Here is a 20,281-nt window from a genome sequence, read left to right on the forward strand (position 1 = left end):
ATACAGAATGATACAAATATAAATGAAACAACTTTGCCACAGGTAAAAATGGATTCCACAATGTGTCTGAAATGTTTCTGAATGTTTTGCACTAAATCATGTTCATTACTTTCAAGAGAACTATATAAAAATGTGAAACCAACCTGATACTATCAATGCATTGTTCATGCAAGATTATTCGGTATTATTTCTTCACACAGCTGCATTTGATATTCTATATTGTGTACTTAGTTTATGAGAGTTCTCTTAAGTGGAAATACACCTGTTGGCCAGGTGAACTCACAGCTATCCCTTTACATGCATGAGAGAGAAACACTGTCTTTTTAGTTTCCTCATTTATAGTCGTAGTCTGTAGACAGAGAGGGAATGAAACTCTTGACTTGCCTTAACGCTCTGAGCTAAACCATCAGGCTGAACTGTAAATGCTTGGAAATTGTACATTTCATCAGTCCATTCAAATAAAATGTTCTCTGTGTCACTGGCAACCCTTAGGAAGCATTTAAAAATGCAGTATATTGTATTTCCATTAGGATTACAGGCAGAGTACAATGTAAGTGCTCCACCCTCAGAGCTTTGTTTAATATATGATTCTAAGTTTTTTGCCTCACAGGATGCTTTAATTACATATTGCACAAAACAGTGCTACTGTTACTGTGTGCAGAATAAACTGGTATCATAGGTTCATAGGTTGGTACTAGACTACTGGCCCTAGGGCCTATACAAGCCTAGCCATTAACAATTCCCTGGCTATTTCTTCCCACACTGTTTACTTCCCTGGACCCCTGTCTAACAGGGTGACTGACATGATCCCTGGGGTGAATTTCCTTTCTTCCATCCAATCATCAAGGTTCTTTTTGAAGAGGGCCAAGGAGCCTCTCTGCTTGACATGTATAGGCAGTCTATTCCAGAGTATGGGGAGTCTCTGGGTCAAGAACCTATCCCTCCAGCATGTTTTGTTCATTGTGATGACAAGGTTTAGATCCCTGGAGTGTGTGGCTCTGAGGGATTGCGATTTCTTTAAGTGCAGCATGTCCAACAGCTCTGGGTTTGACATGGCCTTGTATGTTAAGCAGAGATTGCCTCTGAGTAGATGATATGCGACAGAGTATAGCTGGAGTTTTTTAAGGCAGTCAGCATAGGGCATCTGCTTTAGGCCTGTGATTCTTTTAGTGAGGTATTTCTGCGGCCTTTCCAGTTGTTGCAGAAGTCTTGAGAGGTACATACCAAATGGGGCATTGTATTCTATAATGGGTCTAATGAGGGATGAGTACAATGTGACAGTGACCTCCTTTTTTCTGGATGAATGTGTTTCTGATGAGGTGTGCCACATAGAAGGATTTCCTGACTGTTGTGGCGATGTGGTTATTGAAGGTGAGACCACTGTCCACCTGTGTCCCTAAGTCTCTTATAACACTTTCAGTGTTTAGTGTACTGCCACCTATGTGGTAATTCACGGGTACATGTTTTTTCCCGAAGGGGATAACTATACATTTCTTGGCATTGAACTTGAGACCATGGCTCTGGCACCAAGCATCTGTTTCTGTAAGGTCATTTTGTAGAGTATCCACATCATTTGGGGATTCAATAATGGCTCTCAGTTTGCAGTCATCTGCGAACTTTGTTAGCCAGAGTCCTTTAGTGTTGGCCTGTACTTCAGATAAGTAGATGCCAAACAAGAGCGGTCCCAGGACTGAACCCTGAGGTGCTCCACTTTTCACTTGTCTGGAGCTGGATTTGGAGTCAGCTACTTTTACAGTGTGGGTTCTGTCAGTAAGCCAGTTGCCAACCCATCGAGTGATGTAGGGATTAATGCCAAGCTTAGTAAGTTTATCTATGATTCCAGAGTGGGGGATGGTGTCAAAGGCCTTGGTGAGGTCCAGATAGACTGTGTGGACTGCCTTACCCTCATCCACTGCTCTGGAGATTGATTCAAAGAAATCAGTCAGGTTCAGGAGACAAGATCGGCTCTTCATGAACCCAAACTGGGTGGGGTCCAGTGTTTGAAGGTTGCCAATATCTTTGTTTATAAGTTCCATGATAATACGTTCCATGGCCTTGCAGATCAGGCTCGTCATACCAAACCAGGATGTTTGTTTCTATTTGTATTGTGCAAGATAGTGCTTTTGGCAGTTTATGGGTTAAAACAGTGCTTTGTTATTCCATCATCAGCATCATCATCATCATCAGCTCTGCTTTTGCCCATTTTCTACATGAGGTCAGGGTGTCACATCAACTGTTGCCATCTCCCTGAATTCAGTGTCACTCTCCTAACTTCTTCAACAGTCATGCCTGGCTGTCACAGGTCTTCTCTCACACAATCCATCCATCATTACATTGCTGGATGCCCTTGTTTCCTCTTGACTCCCTCCTGTCTGTCCTAAATATTCTTTATCGATTTGTCTTCTGCTTTCCTGCACATGTGCCCAAATCACCATAGTCCGTTTGATCTTCTCTGGAACTGGAGCTGCTGTGGCTTTTGCACTGGTGTCCTCATTTCTTCATGTGTGTCTCACAGTGTGCATCGTCCCACTCTTCTCAGGCACTTCGTCTCCACAACATCGAGCTTCCTCATCTGCTCTCCTGCCCAGGTTTCTGTACCATATAGCAGTACTAGTTGCACCACTGTCTTGTACAACTTACTTTTCAGCTTCTTTGGCATTCTTCTATGACATATTACTCCTGACATGCTCTGCTAGTTGGATGTAGCCCCTCTGATTCTAGCTTTAACCTCTTCATTCAGACTTCCTTTCTCCCTCCCACATACTTGCAGCTGTTAACCTGTTCCACTAGTTTCCATTCTAGCTCAGTTTTTAGCATTTTCTGATTTTCCTCATTTGTTGGCTTAACAGCTGTCTTATCTGTATTCAGTTTAATTCCACGTATCTTCAGTTTGGCATTCCGTTGTCCTATCCTGTGCTGAAGTTGTTGCACAGTCTGCTTTTAATGCCAGATTGTCTACATACAGCATTTTTGTTGCTCTGTCCTCTCTGACCTGTTTGTTAATTTAATCCATCTCAAGTATGAATAGCAGTGGGTTCAGAAACTGAACCCTGGTGCACACCCACTCCCACTGGGAGCCCCTCAGTGAGTCCTAACACTGTCTGTACTTATGTCTTTGGGTCTTTATACATAGCTTCCATTAATTCTACCAATGTTTTTGGGACTTAAAACCATTACAAGACTGCCCAAATCAGCTTTCGTGGGAGCTTGTCACATGGTTTCTACAAGTGTACAAATGCCCAGTTAGACTCTCTCTTCTAGCTTCCTGTCAGCTATCTGTCTCACTGTCAAACATCAGGTCATCTGTGCCGCATCCTGATCGGAATCCAAATTACTTAACTTCCATCTTACTTTCTATTACTCTGCATATTTGTTTATTGGTCACCCTCTCCAGAATTTCACGCAATATGACGGAAGGTTGATACCGCTGTACTGTCCACAGTTACAGATGTCCCCTTTGTTCTTGAACACTGCCACTAATATGCTTATTTTCCGGTCATCTGGGATATGCCTTTCTCTCCAGACCACACTGAGTACCCTCTGGAGCCATTTCTTCCCATCTGACATAACATCTTGATCATATTTATCAGCTCATAACCAGTGCTCAACACAGATTCCTCCCTGGCCTTAGTATAACTACTGCACTATTATCCTTTGTGCATAATATTAACAATGGACACTGGCAAACTTCATCTGTTCGAAGCCTTCGATACTGTCTCTCACAGCAACCTCCTATAACAAGTGCTACACTCGGTCTGTCTCCTTCATTATACTGGTTTACAAAGTACCTGTCTGATAGACAACAAACTGTTAAATGGCAGCATACCTTCTCTCTTTACCTGCCTGACACAGCTGGAGATGCACTGGTCTATATTAGATTATCAAACATTTAAAAGTTTGAACACCATATGGTCGACACCATATGTTTGAACTCTTAAAAGTTTGAAAATCAAAAAAAAAAAAAAAAAAAAAAAAAAAAACCTACCGGAAAGGTTTAGCAAGCCCCCCTGCACTGCCCACACCCCCTGCTCTTTAAATATACCAACTCCAAGATCACACTACAGTGCAGACAATGGAAAAATTCTATTTCCACACTGCATGGAGATCTCTGTTGAAATGTTTGAACATTTACATGTCCGATCATAATGTGTCGACCATATGACTTTCGAACATGTAAATATTCGACAATGTAATATAGACCCAAATGCACAGGGCTGGAGTTTTGGCTCAGAAGGCTCAGTTCTTGGCCAGCTTCTCTTTAACATTTACATTAATTAATGATCTTCTGGACAAACATCCCTTGTACAGTACGCTGATGACTTGACACTAGTATAATTATCTGACATGTCTCCTTCAGATCACACAAGAAACCTTCACTTCTGATGAAAACTGGCTTTACAATGTCCAGCTATTGCTTAACCCTAATAAAATAAAACAACATAAAATAAAACTGCTCTTTTTCTACTTCAATGGTCATTTGAAGGACAAATTCAACTTTAAAATCTTCCCGCCAAACAACCCAGGGAAAGAAGTTGTATCTTATACAAAACTGCTTGGAGTTACAGTTGATGATAATCTTAAATTTGAACTCCACTTGTATGAAGCGTGGTATGCTCTACAGACACAACATTTTCTTACAAACCCCAGCAAAGCCAGACTAGCCATAACATACCTCCTTCACTCTTATATGGCACCCCTGTCCTTGGAGTGCCAGCAGACCTCAGTTAAAGCCAAACTTGAAACATGCTACAACAAAGTTACTAAATTTGATACAAATATACACATTTTTTATTTTTTATTTGACATTTGTTAACTGGGAAAGTCTGACTTGGAATGAAGCCAATTTTCAGCAGACGCCTGGGGAGAAATGCTCCAGATGCATGTCTTTGTATCACTGCAATTCTCTCAAAATCTCGAACTGGCTTGACCTTCCCAGCACCTGGACTTCATCCAACTAGCTGCAGTCCGCAATATCATAAGTAAACTTCTTGCCTGCACGGCATTATGCTCTGTTCTACCCACCTACAACCCAAACAGATGCATTTGGTTAGATGATAAATAACTCCTCTCTGCTGCCGCATCACCTCTACCTTTCCTGTCGTCACACTTTCATTTGGTTAGATGATAAATAACTCCTCTCTGCTGCCGCATCACCTCTACCTTTCCTGTCGTCACACTTTCATTTGGTTAGATGATAAATAACTCCTCTCTGCTGCCGCATCACCTCTACCTTTCCTGTCGTCACGCTTTCATTTGGTCCGATGATAAGTAACTCCTCTCTGCTGCCGCATCACCTCTACCTTTCCTGTCGTCACACATTCCCACTCTTTCCTTCCTTCCTCTCTATACTTAATAAAAACAAAAAGTATGACTTTTAGTAATATTACTGCAAATAGAAAAGGGGGGGGGGGGTCAAGCTGCTTGTTTTCTTCTTTCTCTCCATAACATTATTTTTTATTTTTCTCTCTGTTCTAAATAATTGAAATCTATCTTACTAGGATGTTTTATTCAATGTGTTTGTCAAATGGTTTCTGTTAACTGGAGTTTTTCTCCCTGGGCCTCTGATGAATATGGTCTCTTTTTGACTCAGATGGATATTCTTGGTAAACAAATGTCAATAAATAAATAAATAAATAAATAATCTGTCATGACCTCATCTGAGTCTTCTGCCTTCCCTGACTTAATTTTTCTTAGTGCTGTTCTTACTTCTCTTATAGTGGGCTTCTCCTCTTCTCTCATTTTAGGCTGTGTTTGGGGCAGTACAACGTCTGTGGGGTTTTCTTCATTCAGAAGCTACTGGAAGTGCTGTCTCCATCTCCCCTTGCTGTCCTGTGACAGGTCAGCAGGTGTTGCTGGCATCCCTCATGAAGGGTGTCTGACTGTCTTCTTTATCTTTCTGTCTTTGTCTTTGCAACCTGACAGAGTTTCTTTCTGTTTTCTGCTGAATAACTTGCCAGCAGCTGGTAGAGTGTCCCTCCTGTCTTGATCTTTGTTATTGGGGCTGTTCTGTTTGTTCACCTTTGTTGTTGGGGTTGTTCTGTTTGTTCACCTTTGTTATTGGGGCTGTTCTGTTTGTTCACCTTTGTTATTGGGGTTGTTCTGTTTGTTCACCTGTGTTTTTGGGATTGTTCTGTTTGTTCACCTTTGTTATTGGGACAGTTCTGTTTGTTCACCTTTGTTATTGGGGTTGTTCTCTTTATTCACCTTTGCTATTGGGGCTGTTCTATTTGTTCACCTTTGTTATTGGGGCTGTTCTGTTTGTTCACCTTTGTTATTGGGGCTGTTCTCTTTGTTCACCTTTGTTGTTGGGGTTGTTCTGTTTGTTCACCTTTGTTATTGGGGCTGTTCTGTTTGCTCACCTTTGTTATTGGGGCTGTTCTGTTTGTTCACCTTTGTTATTGGGGTTGTTTTGTTTGTTCACCTTTGCTATAGGGGTTGTTCTATTTGTTCACCTTTGTTATTGGGGCTGTTCTGTTTGTTCATCTTTGTTATTGGGGTTGTTCTGTTTGTTCACCTTTGTTATTGGGGTTGTTCTGTTTGTTCACCTGTGTTTTTGGGGTTGTTCTGTTTGTTCACCTTTGTTATTGGGGTTGTTCTGCTTGTTCACCTGTGTTTTTGGGGTTGTTCTGTTTGTTCACCTTTGTTATTGGGGTTGTTCTGTTTCTTCACCTTTGTTTTTGGGGCTGTTCTGTTTGTTCACCTTTATTATTGGGGTTGTTCTGTTTGTTCACCTTTGTTATTGGGGTTGTTCTGTTTGTTCACCTTTGTTTTTGGGGCTGTTCTGTTTGTTCACCAACCAGTACTCCTTCTTAGCCTGGTCCTTCCTGTTTCTCAACTTTTTTTTCCTGCATTGCTTCATTCTTTTGTTAATGTCCTGGATTTCTTCATTCCACCACCAGTCTCCTTATGTTCTTATCTGTTCTGTAGTCCTCACCCACGGTGTTTTGAGATATTGCCATTTTTCTATGATTCCATCTACTTCTTCTTCTTTCTGGGTTGGTAGAACCCTGAGTATTTCCTGTAACTCTTTTCCTTTCACTGCAGTCAGTTTCTAGGTCTTCAGCCCGGTCTCTGCTGACCTTAAAGCCTTCTTGTGACCACTACTTGCAGCTGATTGAGGCCACTGGTGGTTTATGCTGTGCGCTAAATGTTTCACAGGGGATAAATTTTCAATCTCTGATTGTATACTAATGCCCTTTCTTTACTATGAGGAAGTCTGCCTGAGTTGCATGTGGTCTTTTCACTGTCTCGCTTGCTGAACCATGTGTTGGCCACCATCAAGCCATTTATCAGATAGAAGTCTAGGATGACCTCTCCTTCTTTAGTCCTGCTGCCCTACCCATGTGGATCCAGGCAGTCCTTATATCACATCCGTTAGTCTTTTCTCATCCCATTATTAAATACAATGCCACCTTTGGAATGTACCCCTCTAAGCACCTTGTACAACTCAAAAGGCCCCAAAGATTCCAAACTAGAAAAATCTCTGTTTTAAGCCTACTTAAGTTATGCCAACAGACTAAAGTCTGTATTATTCTGCTTAGTCTCTTAACAGGCTTCTGATAGGCAATTTTTGCCAAACATTTTGTGCTTCAGAAGACCCCCTACTTTTTGACCTACTTCAGTTCAGTTTTGTAGATTAAAGAGCTTCACTAATACCCACCCCAAGAAAGTAAACATCCACTATAAAATCAGCAATATCTGGTGGTGTGAGAGGTTTCTTATCTGACCCCCCCCTTTAGAACAGACCCCATCTACACATTAAACACAGAACCTTTCTGATATTCTTTAAAGCAAACCTCAGAACCTTTCTGATATTCTTTAAAGCAAACCTCAGCGACTGGATGGGTGGCCATACATTTGTGTATGTCATTAACACTAAGGATCTCCTATCGAAAGCCAGCTTGTCTATCACCATTATTACAAGGGTCATGTGACTAAGCTTATTAATGACTGCCATTTTCTCTAGAGAATAACTCTTCAAGTTTCTGATTGGTGGAAAGCATGAGATTGGGCCACTCATTACCGGAGTTGTAAACCAAGAAGCAAAGACCGAAAAGTGTGCCTTAGAAATTATGCATTCAGCTAAATGTGGCTCATTGGCATGATGTCTTTTCTTTCTTTCCTCATAAAATGTGAAGACAATTTTGAAAATAAATATTTTAAAAACAGATAAACTAGCTTTTAGTTGCACTGTAGTAGAGAGTACCCATGTGGCCCAATCAGTAAACAAAAGACTACTTTTATTTTAACTTGCTCTGACCTCAGTGATTTGGTTGTAAAACATGTTATCCTGCAGTGTGGTGTGATCAATGCACAAACATACCCTTCCATATATTGCCTTTATGTAAAAACTTTTCCTGCTCACCTCAAATGTGAGAAACACTTATTTACTCCTTTCAGAGTCCCAAAATATGACCAATAGACTGCAGAATACAAAAGTAGGAAGTAATCTAGTATATTTTATTTATTTTGAACCTATTTTGCCATTATTTCAGTTGCATCTGCTCTTCCAGTTTTTCGTTAGGCAAAGTAATAGTCTCATTCTGTTTGTGGTTGAGAAGCAAATCTTTGTTCATGCACCTATCTCCATGCACTTATCTCCATGCACCTGTCTCCCTGCACCTACCTCCCTTCCCATCCCTTTCACAGCTAAGTGTCTTAATACAATGGCTAGTAGTTATGTTTTTATGGACCTACATTATGTTATTTCATGAGTGTGTGCGCTATTTTATACATTCCCTGTATCCCCTCATATCCTTGTACTCATTTTCCCATCTCCTATCTCTAGGTCTCTGGCAGTATAATCTGGGCTAAAACAACTGTGCCACCAGCAACAACCATAGTGTAGTCGATGCATCTGGTAAGTGGTTGACATGCAAGGTGTAAAGGTCATAGGTCATGTTAGAGTGACTTGAGCAGCGGGAAGAATACAGATATAGATACGATGCTGTTCTCTTCCCCACACGTATCTGTGGCATTGCACAGAGCAGCACAGACAGCAAGCCACTGTTTGCCGATGATGTGAAATGGCATACATAGTCCTATACTTGTGTGTTTCTTAATTTGATTGCTTGCCAATATTTTTTTTTATTTTTTATGAAACTCTCACAGTTCTTAATTAGGAACAGCAGGATCATTATTGTCTAAGGCTACTATGGGCAGTTTTTTTATAGGTTTTATGATTCCCCACTGTTGTGCAATTGTAGAGTTACTATATTTACATAACAGCGATGTTGGGGAGAAAGTCCCCATTCGGACTGAGCAGGGGTCTTGCTCACGTAAAAAAATACTTCTTTTGGATTTTTTTTTTGCATTTCTGCAATTATCTTTTTGTTCAGTGTAAAAATCAGTAAAACATTGCTTGCAGAAATGTCATTATATTTAACATAGCAAAATCAATGCTTTAATGAACTGCAGTTATAAGAAGTGCTATTATGATAAAAGAGATGATCAAATACAAAGAATCATTGTGAGTTCAACATTTAGCATTGAATAATAAATACAAAATAAATGATACTGGGAAAATGATCATAGAACAACCCCCCCCCCCCTTAGAAGACTAGATTACAGAATATATTAAGAAGGAAGGCAACCTTAGTGTTGTCATTCTAACTTCAACATGGATAATAAATGCAACAAAGGAAAAAGCAAACAAAATAATAGGATTCATAAGCAGCAGCACTTCAGGTGGAAATGGGGAGGGGTCAGAACTCTGTTGTTAAAACTGCACAACCTCTGTGGGAAATTAACAGGTGCATCTACAGATGTTACAAAGGCATGGGCAGTTTAGAACAGGTGAAAGGAATGCCGTACAAACAGTGAAGGCATTGTGTTAGTCATTACTGGGGCAGAGTTTGGATAATTCAATGTAGTTTTAACCTGCATCTGCAGTTCCCAGATGCTCATCTGTCCAGTTCTGCGGTTATAAAAGATTGCACTGCACACGTGCACAAAGCTACAGAAACTGTCAGGTCACTATCATTCAGTTGTGTTTAATAAGGAAAAAAAATCCTCTGAATTTTTTTTTTGCCCATGCCTGCAACTATGGCATTCCACCCACATCATTCCTAGTTACTCTCCTGTTCAGAACGGCACTTAAGGGACACATAATTTACTGCCATTATTATCCTGAAGTCTCGACTAGCTCTGCTCGTATTTAGATTTGACTTGTAAAAATGAAAAACATTCAGTTATTTCATTATGTATACTATGCATTCATTGTACTTTCTCATCTGATCCCCATACACTGGATTTGGTTGTAGTGCTACTGTCGATTAGATGTCTGAAATTCCTTAGATTGCAAACAGGCCTGAGTTGCTGTATTTCAAGGGATCCTTTCACACTGTATTGCATCTTGGTAACTTTTAAATATCTTTGTTTCATATTTTCTAAGTATGTCACATGGGACTTTGCTTCCCAAACTATCACAGTAAAACCGGGCTATTCTCTCAGCAATTATTAGTGCAATGACTGCAGAATCATTTTGGAGCAGGAGTTTTACATTTTTGCTGACTTAAGTCTATGAGACAGGTACATAAAACAAATCTGTTCAAAACCTACGGTACAAAGTATTGAAACCCCTGAATTTATGACTATGAGTTTGAAATTGTAGCATTCTTTCCTTACAGCTCTGAGTTTTTGGTCAGCAGACTTACAATACAGAAATTTTTTCAAATTATCTCACAAATATTGCATGTATTGTTTTTCATTTCTTGTCCAAAATAAGATTTTTTGCTTTGTGAAACAACTGTTATGTTACTCTTGCTGTGCAAAACTACCTTCTGGGCAAGTTCTGGAATATTGGTTTATCACATTGGTTATTGGTGTAGAAGCTTGGTGATTACTGGAATATTGGTTTATCACATTGGTTATTGGTGTAGAAGCTCAGTGATTATGGTTTATGTTCTGGAATATTGGTTTATCACATTGGTTATTGGTGTAGAAGCTCAGTGATTATGGTTTCTGTTCTGGAATATTGGTTTATCACATTGGTTATTGGTGTAGAAGCTCAGTGATTATGGTTTCTGTTCTGGAATATTGGTTTATCACATTGGTTATTGGTGTAGAAGCTTGGTGATTACTGGAATATTGGTTTATCACATTGGTTATTGGTGTAGAAGCTCAGTGATTATGGTTTCTGTTCTGGAATATTGGTTTATCACATTGGTTATTGGTGTAGAAGCTCAGTGATTATGGTTTCTGTTCTGGAATATTGGTTTATCACATTGGTTATTGGTGTAGAAGCTTGGTGAATATGGTTTCTGTTCTGGGATATTGGTTTATCACATTGGTTATTGGTGTAGAAGCTTGGTGAATATGGTTTCTGTTCTGGGATATTGGTTTATCACATTGGTTATTGGTGTAGAAGCTCAGTGATTATGGTTTCTGTTCTGGAATATTAGTTCATCACATTGGTTATTGGTGAAGAAGCTCAGTGATTATGGTTTCTGTTCTGGAATATTGGTTTATCACATTGGTTATTGGTGTAGAAGCTTGGTGATTATGGTTTCTGTTCTGGAATATTAGTTCATCACATTGGTTATTGGTGTAGAAGCTCAGTGATTATGGTTTCTGTTCTGGAATATTGGTTTATCACATTGGTTATTGGTGTAGAAGCTCAGTGATTATGGTTTCTGTTCTGGAATATTAGTTCATCACATTGGTTATTGGTGTAGAAGCTCAGTGATTATGGTTTCTGGCTTGTTGCTGTGTGACTGAGTTCAGCCATGATGTCTGTATAGAGTTTATATGTTCTCCCCGTTTTTGTGTGGATGATGTCCAATATGGTAGGTTCTTCCCCAAACCTGCTAGCTAAACTGAATATTCTAAGCTTCTACTTGTCTGTCTATCATGTATCTATCTATCTATCTATCTATCTATCTATCTATCTATCTATCTATCTATCTATCTATCTATCTATCGCCTGGCAAGAGGCCTGAGCTGACCAGTTTTACAAATACACACATACAATAAATTCTAAACCTGTGCAAACATATTGAGGAGTGAATGCAATGGCATATGTTTTGACCTTGTCAGTGAGCATTTAGAGTTTGTGATGGGTATCTGTAGGCACTAATTTGGACAAACTAGCTGCACAAACCATTCTTTGACATCCTTGAAAGTTAGCGATATCACAGACAAATATTTAGCACTGTCAAATCATTGTTATTCTGTTTGACAACTAAATAATATACTCCAAGGCCAGTTTAGCAAAGAACTAGAGAACTCAACCGATGTAATAAACAATAAAGCTAGTGAAAACGTTTTTTCTAAATAAAGGCCTCTTCTGTTTTGCTCTTAGATTTGTGCCAAGAAAAAGTTGTAGTCTTTCCCAGCGAGGCTGCTATTTGTGCTTTTTGCCACCAGAGAGCAACAATGCACTATATAGTCATTTTCTCCGCTGCATTTCTTTGTTAGAAGACATTGGGATGAACAGATGGGACTGGAATAAGAAAAACAAAGCTGAATCATAAAGGCAATGCAGAACATTGCCTTTTATCAGAAAGCATTCAGAATGTAATCCATATAATATGATGCAGCATGCATCTCTGCCAAGTGTCACCCAGAAAGGTTTATTTAACACTAAATCTAGTTTCATTTAACTGAATTATTTATCTACTAATCAGTATAACTGAATGCAGATAAAAACCATGAATGATAACTGAATGAAAGTGTATGTCTGTGCCATTACTCGGACATGCTAGGATTTCTAGTCATCTGTCTTTTTCATAACAGGTGGCTGCAGAAAAACATGAAGACTGCTGAAAAGGCACATATTAATAAAGTGCTGCATTGTTAGTGATTTTAAGTATCTTGTGTTGTAAACTGCCTAGGGGAATGTCTCCCACAGGTGTCACAATCGATCCACTGCAGAAAATATCATTTGCTCTGTGAAATGGAAGTGAGACACAGGAAGATATGAAGTTTAGACTGCTTGCATGGCAGGTATATCTGCTGAAATCTCTTACCTCCTTTAGATAGTCAGTGCTGCTAACACTTGAAGATGTAACACTAGCTAGTCACATTAGTGGTATTAGCTGAAGTCTACACAGAGACAAACTGCCCAAATGACCCATTCTGCATTAGTGTGATGCATTCTGTATTTGCTGTAACCACACAACTGAAAGCTAAATTAAAGTTAAGACTTAGACTCAGACAAAATAAGCACAGAAATAAATTACTGATGCACTGTATGTGAAAAAATAAGACCACAAGCTATTTATTGATTTACATACACAAATTGCTCTTATTTCTTGCACAAAGAACTTCTTGTTCTGGTCTGTTTTCTGTAACAAGTTGCATTTCTCTGGCTTAAATGTGTAGTCTATTAAAAACACACTTACTCATCGCAATTCTTTTTTTTTTTGCCATGAAAAGAAACAGAAAATGAGGTGACTAATAGAAGGAACCAGTCAGACAATGAAAACTGCTGTTTCTTATTTCCTTATCGTTGCAAAAAATATAATTTCTTTACTGCTCTAATGCCATGCTGACGATTTCAGTGTATATCCATTTTTTAAGAATCTGTGTAATTCTAGAAATTACATATTTTCCTGTCAGACTATTATTTATTTATTATTTTTATTGGAAATAGATAACTACTATTGTCTATTTCCAATAAAAATAATAAATAAATAAATGAATAATAGTCTGACAGGAAAATATGTAATTTCTAAAATTACACAGATTCTTAAAAAAATGGATTTACACTGAAATTGTCAGCATGGCGTTAGAGCAGTAAAGAAATTATATTTTTTTGCAACGATAAGGAAATAAGAAACAGCAGCTTTCATTTCAGAGTAACGGTGAGTGCGGAAGAGAGGTGACGAAGAGAGTACAGGCAGGATGGAGTGGGTGGAGAAGAGTGTCAGGAGTGATTTGTGACAGATGAGTACCTGTAAGCGTGAAAGGGAAGGTCTACAAGAGGGTAGTGAGACCAGCTATGTTATATGGGTTGGAGACAGGGGCACTGACAAAAAGGCAGGAGTTTGAGCTGGATGTGGCAGAATTAAAGATGTTAAGATTTGCACTGGGTGTGACGAGGGTGGACAGGATTAAGAATAAGTATATTAGAGGGTCAGCCCAGGTTGGAAGGTTTGGAGACAAAGCCAGAGAGGCACGATTACGTTGGTTTGGACATGTGCTGAGGAGGGATGCTGAGTATATTGGGAAAAAGATGCTAAGGATGAAGCTACCAGGTAACAGGAAAAGAGGAAGGTCTAAGATAAGGTTTATGGATGTGGTGAGAGAGGACATGCAGGTGGTTGGTGTGACAGAGCAAGATGCAGAGGACAGGAAGACATGGAAACAGGTGATCTGCTGTGGCAACCCCTAATGGGAACAACCAAAAGAAGATGATGATTGGAAATAGATAACTACTCTTGCAAAAAGTGTTATTGTAGTGTTAAAATTCACTGTAAGGTGGATTGATATTGCCCGGGAAAGTGTCTAGAATGTAAAGTCTAAGTCTGACAGGTGCTGAATGGGACTAAGACACTGAGCTGCTAATGAGGTACTTCCTGTGGTGCAGGGTTTGATTCCCTCAGCCTTCATCTGCCTACTGTGTGACCTTGAGCGAGTCACTTAATCAGACGGTGTTTTGAGGCAATTGAAAGTTTGAGCTAGGCTCCATAACAATTTCCTGGACTACACGTGCAGTCATTACATGGGGATAATTTGCCTTATGGTATGTACTGACTGAGGTTGTGGATGAAGAGGGTTTATGAACTAGCCCACCTACCCCATTTTATTTTATTATTTTTATTTATTTGTAAGTAGGTAAACTGGAATGCCAGGGCCTGTTTTCTCTTTTGAACATTTTACATAAACAAGTGCAATATAAAAGAAGGGATATTTATATAAACAAAGACAATAAACAAATAGGACTATGCTACTCACATGTTATAAATAGCATATGATACACTAGCAGTGTATTAGTATACAAGTTTTTCAGCAGGCTGTTTAATGGCTACCATTAAAGATATGATATTAAGAGGATTAAGTAGTAGTAGAAAAATCAAGTAAGTTGAGGAAAGAAAATGTGAAAGATATGCCCTGGGATTCATTAACAATTGTGTACACTTCTTGCTAAGCCTACACGATTTGTGCATGTTACCTCAATCAGCAGCAGTGCTCACTGAACATGTGTGCTACTACAGAAGCCCACATGTTTAGCAGTACCTACTTACAGCCAGTATAAGTACTAGCATTCATAAAAGGTGCACAGAGCCTCAAACCCACAATCTAAGCAAAAGTTGTTGCCTTCAGGTAAACCTGTTGAGCGAGCACACACGTATAGTATATTACAGGCAGGGGCAAGTTTAGTGAAAGAATTAAGAGGCAGGGGAAGTAATCGGAGAAACTGTACTGAGATATACTGTGATCAGGGCACAAACAAGAACCAGGGGAGGCTAAACGGAAGAAATATACTCAGATAATTAAAATGTGATTAGTTCACAAAGAGCATTTTTGCTGTAAATCATTTATATTCATTTAATAAAAACAGTCCTGTACACTTTATTAACCCATGCACATGAATAAAAATGGACATGCTGACATAGGAAGTGAGAGGGACACAAAGCAGCAGTGTAACAAAGGGGGTAACTGTGATAAATGAAAGCAACAGTGCAACAAAGGGGGGTAACTGTGATAAATGAAAGCAGCAGTGCAACAAAGGGGGTAACTGTGATAAATGAGAGAAGCAGTGTAACAAAAGGGGGTAACTGTGATAAATGAAAGCAGCAGTGTAACAAAGGGGGTAACTGTAATAAATGAAAGCAACAGTGCAACAAAGGGGGATAACTGTAATAAATGAAAGCAGCAGTGCAACAAAGGGGGGGGGGTAACTGTGATAAATGAAAGCAGCAGTGTAACAAAGGGGGTAACTGTGATAAATGAAAGCAGCAGTGTAACAAAGGGGGGTAACTGTGATTAATGAAAGCAGCAGTGTAACAAAGGGGGTAACTGTTTTAAATGAAAGCAGCAGTGTAACAAAGGGGGGTAACTGTGATAAATGAAAGCAGCAGTGCAAGAAAGAGGGGGTAACTGTGATAAATGAAAGCAGCAGTGTAACAAAGGGGGGGTAACTGTGATAAATGAAAGCAGCAGTGTAACAAAGGCGGGGGGGTAACGGTAATAAATGAAAGCAGCAGTGTAACAAAGGGGGGGGGGTAACTATGATAAATGAAAGCAGCAGTGCAACAAAGGGGAGTAACTGTGATAAATGAAAGCAGCAGTGCAACAAAGGGGGGTAACTGTGATAAATGAAAGCAGCAGTGTAACAAAGGGGGTAACTGTGATAAATGAAAGCAGCAGTGTAACAAAGGGGGGTAACTGTGGTAAATGAAAGCAGCAGTGTAACAAAGGGGGTAACTGTGATAAATGAAAGCAGCAGTGCAACAAAGGGGGGTAACTGTGATAAATGAAAGCAGCAGTGTAACAAAGGGGGGTAACTGTGATAAATGAAAGCAGCAGTTTAACAAAGGAGGGGTAAATGTGATAAATGAAAGCAGCAGTGTAACAAAGGGGGGGTAACTGTGATAAATGAAAGCAGCAGTGCAACAAAGGGGGGTAACTGTGATAAATGAAAGCAGCAGTGTAACAAAGGGGGTAACTGTGGTAAATGAAAGCAGCAGTGTAACAAAGGGGGTAACTATGATAAATGAAAGCAGCAGTGCAACAAAGGGGGTAACTGTGATAAATGAAAGCAGCAGTGCAACAAAGGGTGGTAACTGTGATAAATGAAAGCAGCAGTGTAACAAAGGAGGGGTAAATGTGATAAATGAAAGCAGCAGTGTAACAAAGGGTGGGTAACTGTGATAAATGAAAGCAGCAGTGCAACAAAAGGGGGTAACTGTGATAAATGAAAGCAGCAGTGTAACAAAGTAGGGGTAAATGTGATAAATAAAAGCAGCAGTGTAACAAAGGGGGGTAACTGTGATAAATGAAAGCAGCAGTGCAACAAAGGGGGGTAACTGTGATAAATGAAAGCAGCAGTGTAACAAAGGGGGGTAACTGTGATAAATGAAAGCAGCAGTGTAACAAAGGGGTAACTGTGATAAATGAAAGCAGCAATGTAACAAAGGAGGGTAAATGTGATAAATGAAAGCAGCAGTGTAACAAATGGGGGTAACTGTGATAAATGAAAGCAGCAGTGCAACAAAGGGGGATAACTGTGATAAATGAAAGCAACAGTGTAACAAAGGGGGTAACTGTGATAAATGAAAGCAGCAGTGTAACAAAGGGGGTAACTGTGATAAATGAAAGCAGCAGTGTAACAAAAGGGGGTAACTGTGATAAATGAAAGCAGCAGTGCAACAAAGGGGGGTAACTGTGATAAATGAAAGCAGCAGTGTAACAAAGGGGGGTAACTGTGATAAATGAAAGCAGCAGTGCAACAAAGGGGGATAACTGTGATAAATGAAAGCAGCAGTGTAACAAAGGGGGTAACTGTGATAAATGAAAGCAGCAGTGTAACAAAGGGGGGTAACTGTGATAAATGAAAGCAGCAGTGTAACAAAGGGGGTAACTGTGATAAATGAAAGCAGCAGTGTAACAAAGGGGGTAACTGTGATAAATGAAAGCAGCAGTGTAACAAAGGGGGTAACTGTGGTAAATGAAAGCAGCAGTCTAACAAAGGGGTAACTGTGATAAATGAAAGCAGCAGTGCAACAAAGGGGGGGGGGTAATTGTGATAAATGAAAGCAGCACTGCAACAAAGGGGGGTAACTGTGATAAATGAAAGCAGCAGTGTAACAAAGGAGGGGTAAATGTGATAAATGAAAGCAGCAGTGTAACAAAGGGGGGTAACTGTGATAAATCAAAGCAGCAGTGCAGCAAAGGGGGTAACTGTGATAAATGAAAGCAGCAGTGTAACAAAGGAGGGGTAAATGTGATAAATGAAAGCAGCAGTGTAACAAAGGGGGGTAACTATGATAAATGAAAGCAGCAGTGCAACAAAGGGGGATACCTGTGATAAATGAAAGCAGCAGTGCAACAAAGTGGGGTAACTGTGATAAATGGAAGCAGCAGTGTAACAAAGGGGGGTAACTGTGATAAATGAAAGCAGCAGTGTAACAAAGGGGGTAACTGTGATAAATGAAAGCAGGAATGTAACAAAGGGGGCAACTGTGATAAATGAAAGCAGCAGTGTAACAAAGGGGGGTAACTGTGATAAATGAAAGCAGCAGTGCAACAAAGGGGGGTAACTGTGATAAATGAAAGCAGCAGTGTAACAAAGGGGGTAACTGTGATAAATGAAAGCAGCAGTGTAACAAAGGGGTGTAACTGTGATAAATGAAAGCAGCAGTGTAACAAAGGGGGTAACTGTGATAAATGAAAGCAGCAGTGTAACAAAGGGGGGTAACTTTGATAAATGAAAGCAGCAGTGTAACAAAGGGGGTAACTGTGATAAATGAAAGCAGCAGTGTAACAAAGGGGGTAACTGTGATAAATGAAAGCAGCAGTGTAACAAAGGGGGGTAACTGTGATAAATGAAAGCAGCAGTGTAACAAAGGGGTAACTGTGATAAATGAAAGCAGCAGTGTAACAAAGGGGGTAACTGTGATAAATGAAAGCAGCAGTGTAACAAAGGGGGTAACTGTGATAAATGAAAGCAGCAGTGTAACAAAGGGGGGTAACTGTGATAAATGAAAGCAGCAGTGTAACAAAGGGGGGTAACTGTGATAAATGAAAGCAGCAGTGCAACAGAGGGGGGTAACTGTGATAAATGAAAGCAGCAGTGTAACAAAGGGGGTAACTGTGATAAATGAAAGCAGCAGTGTAACAAAGGGGGTAACTGTGATAAATGAAAGCAGCAGTGTAACAAAGGGGGTAACTGTGGTAAATGAAAGCAGCAGTCTAACAAAGGGGTAACTGTGATAAATGAAAGCAGCAGTGCAACAAAGGGGGGATAATTGTGATAAATGAAAGCAGCACTGCAACAAAGGGGGGTAACTGTGATAAATGAAAGCAGCAGTGTAACAAAGGAGGGGTAAATGTGATAAATGAAAGCAGCAGAGTAACAAAGGGGGGTAACTGTGATAAATCAAAGCAGCAGTGCAGCAAAGGGGGTAACTGTGATAAATGAAAGCAGCAGTGTAACAAAGGAGGGGTAAATGTGATAAATGAAAGCAGCAGTGTAACAAAGGGGGGTAACTATGATAAATGAAAGCAGCAGTGCAACAAAGGGGGATAACTGTGATAAATGAAAGCAGCAGTGCAACAAAGGGGGGTAACTGTGATAAATGAAAGCAGCAGTGTAACAAAGGGGGTAACTGTGATAAATGAAAGCAGCAGTGTAACAAAGGGGGTAACTGTGATAAATGAAAGCAGGAATGTAACAAAGGGGGGGCAACTGTGATAAATGAAAGCAGCAGTGTAACAAAGGGGGGTAACTGTGATAAATGAAAGCAGCAGTGCAACAAAGGGGGGTAACTGTGATAAATGAAAGCAGCAGTGTAACAAAGGGGTAACTGTGATAAATGAAAGCAGCAGTGTAACAAAGGGGGTAACTGTGATAAATGAAAGCAGCAGTGTAACAAAGGGGGGTAACTGTGATAAATGAAAGCAGCAGTGTAACAAAGGGGTAACTTTGATAAATGAAAGCAGCAGTGTAACAAAGAGGGTAACTGTGATAATTGTAAGCAGCAGTGTAACAAAGGGGTAACTGTGATAAATGAAAGCAGCAGTGTAACAAAGGGGGTAACTGTGATAAATGAAAGCAGCAGTGTAACAAAGGGGGTAACTGTGATAAATGAAAGCAGCAGTGTAACAAAGGGGTAACTGTGATAAATGAAAGCAGCAGTGTAACAAAGGGGGGTAACTGTGATAAATGAAAGCAGCAGTGTAACAAAGGGGGTAACTGTGATAAATGAAAGCAGCAGTGTAACAAAGGGGGGTAACTGTGATAAATGAAAGCAGCAGTGCAACAGAGGGGGTAACTGTGATAAATGAAAGCAGCAGTATAACAAAGGGGGGTAACTGTGATAAATGAAAGCAGCAGTGTAACAAAGGGGGTAACTGTGATAAATGAAAGCAACAGTGCAACAAAGGGGGATAACTGTAATAAATGAAAGCAGCCGTGTAACAAAGGGGGGTAACTGTGATAAATGTTACTAAAATGCTGACTTGAGATAATAGCTGCAAGGACAGTAGATACATGAGGGGATATTTGCATATACTGCAGTTAGTGTATATCAGATGTATATACAGAGAGTTATCTGTGGTAACCAACAGTACTGCTGTATTCTCTACTTCATTATGTGTAAATGAGAATAAATGA

Source organism: Protopterus annectens, chromosome 1.part1, assembly GCF_019279795.1.
Source record: "Protopterus annectens isolate FY-2018-M chromosome 1.part1, PAN1.0, whole genome shotgun sequence".
NCBI lineage: Eukaryota > Metazoa > Chordata > Ceratodontiformes > Protopteridae > Protopterus > Protopterus annectens.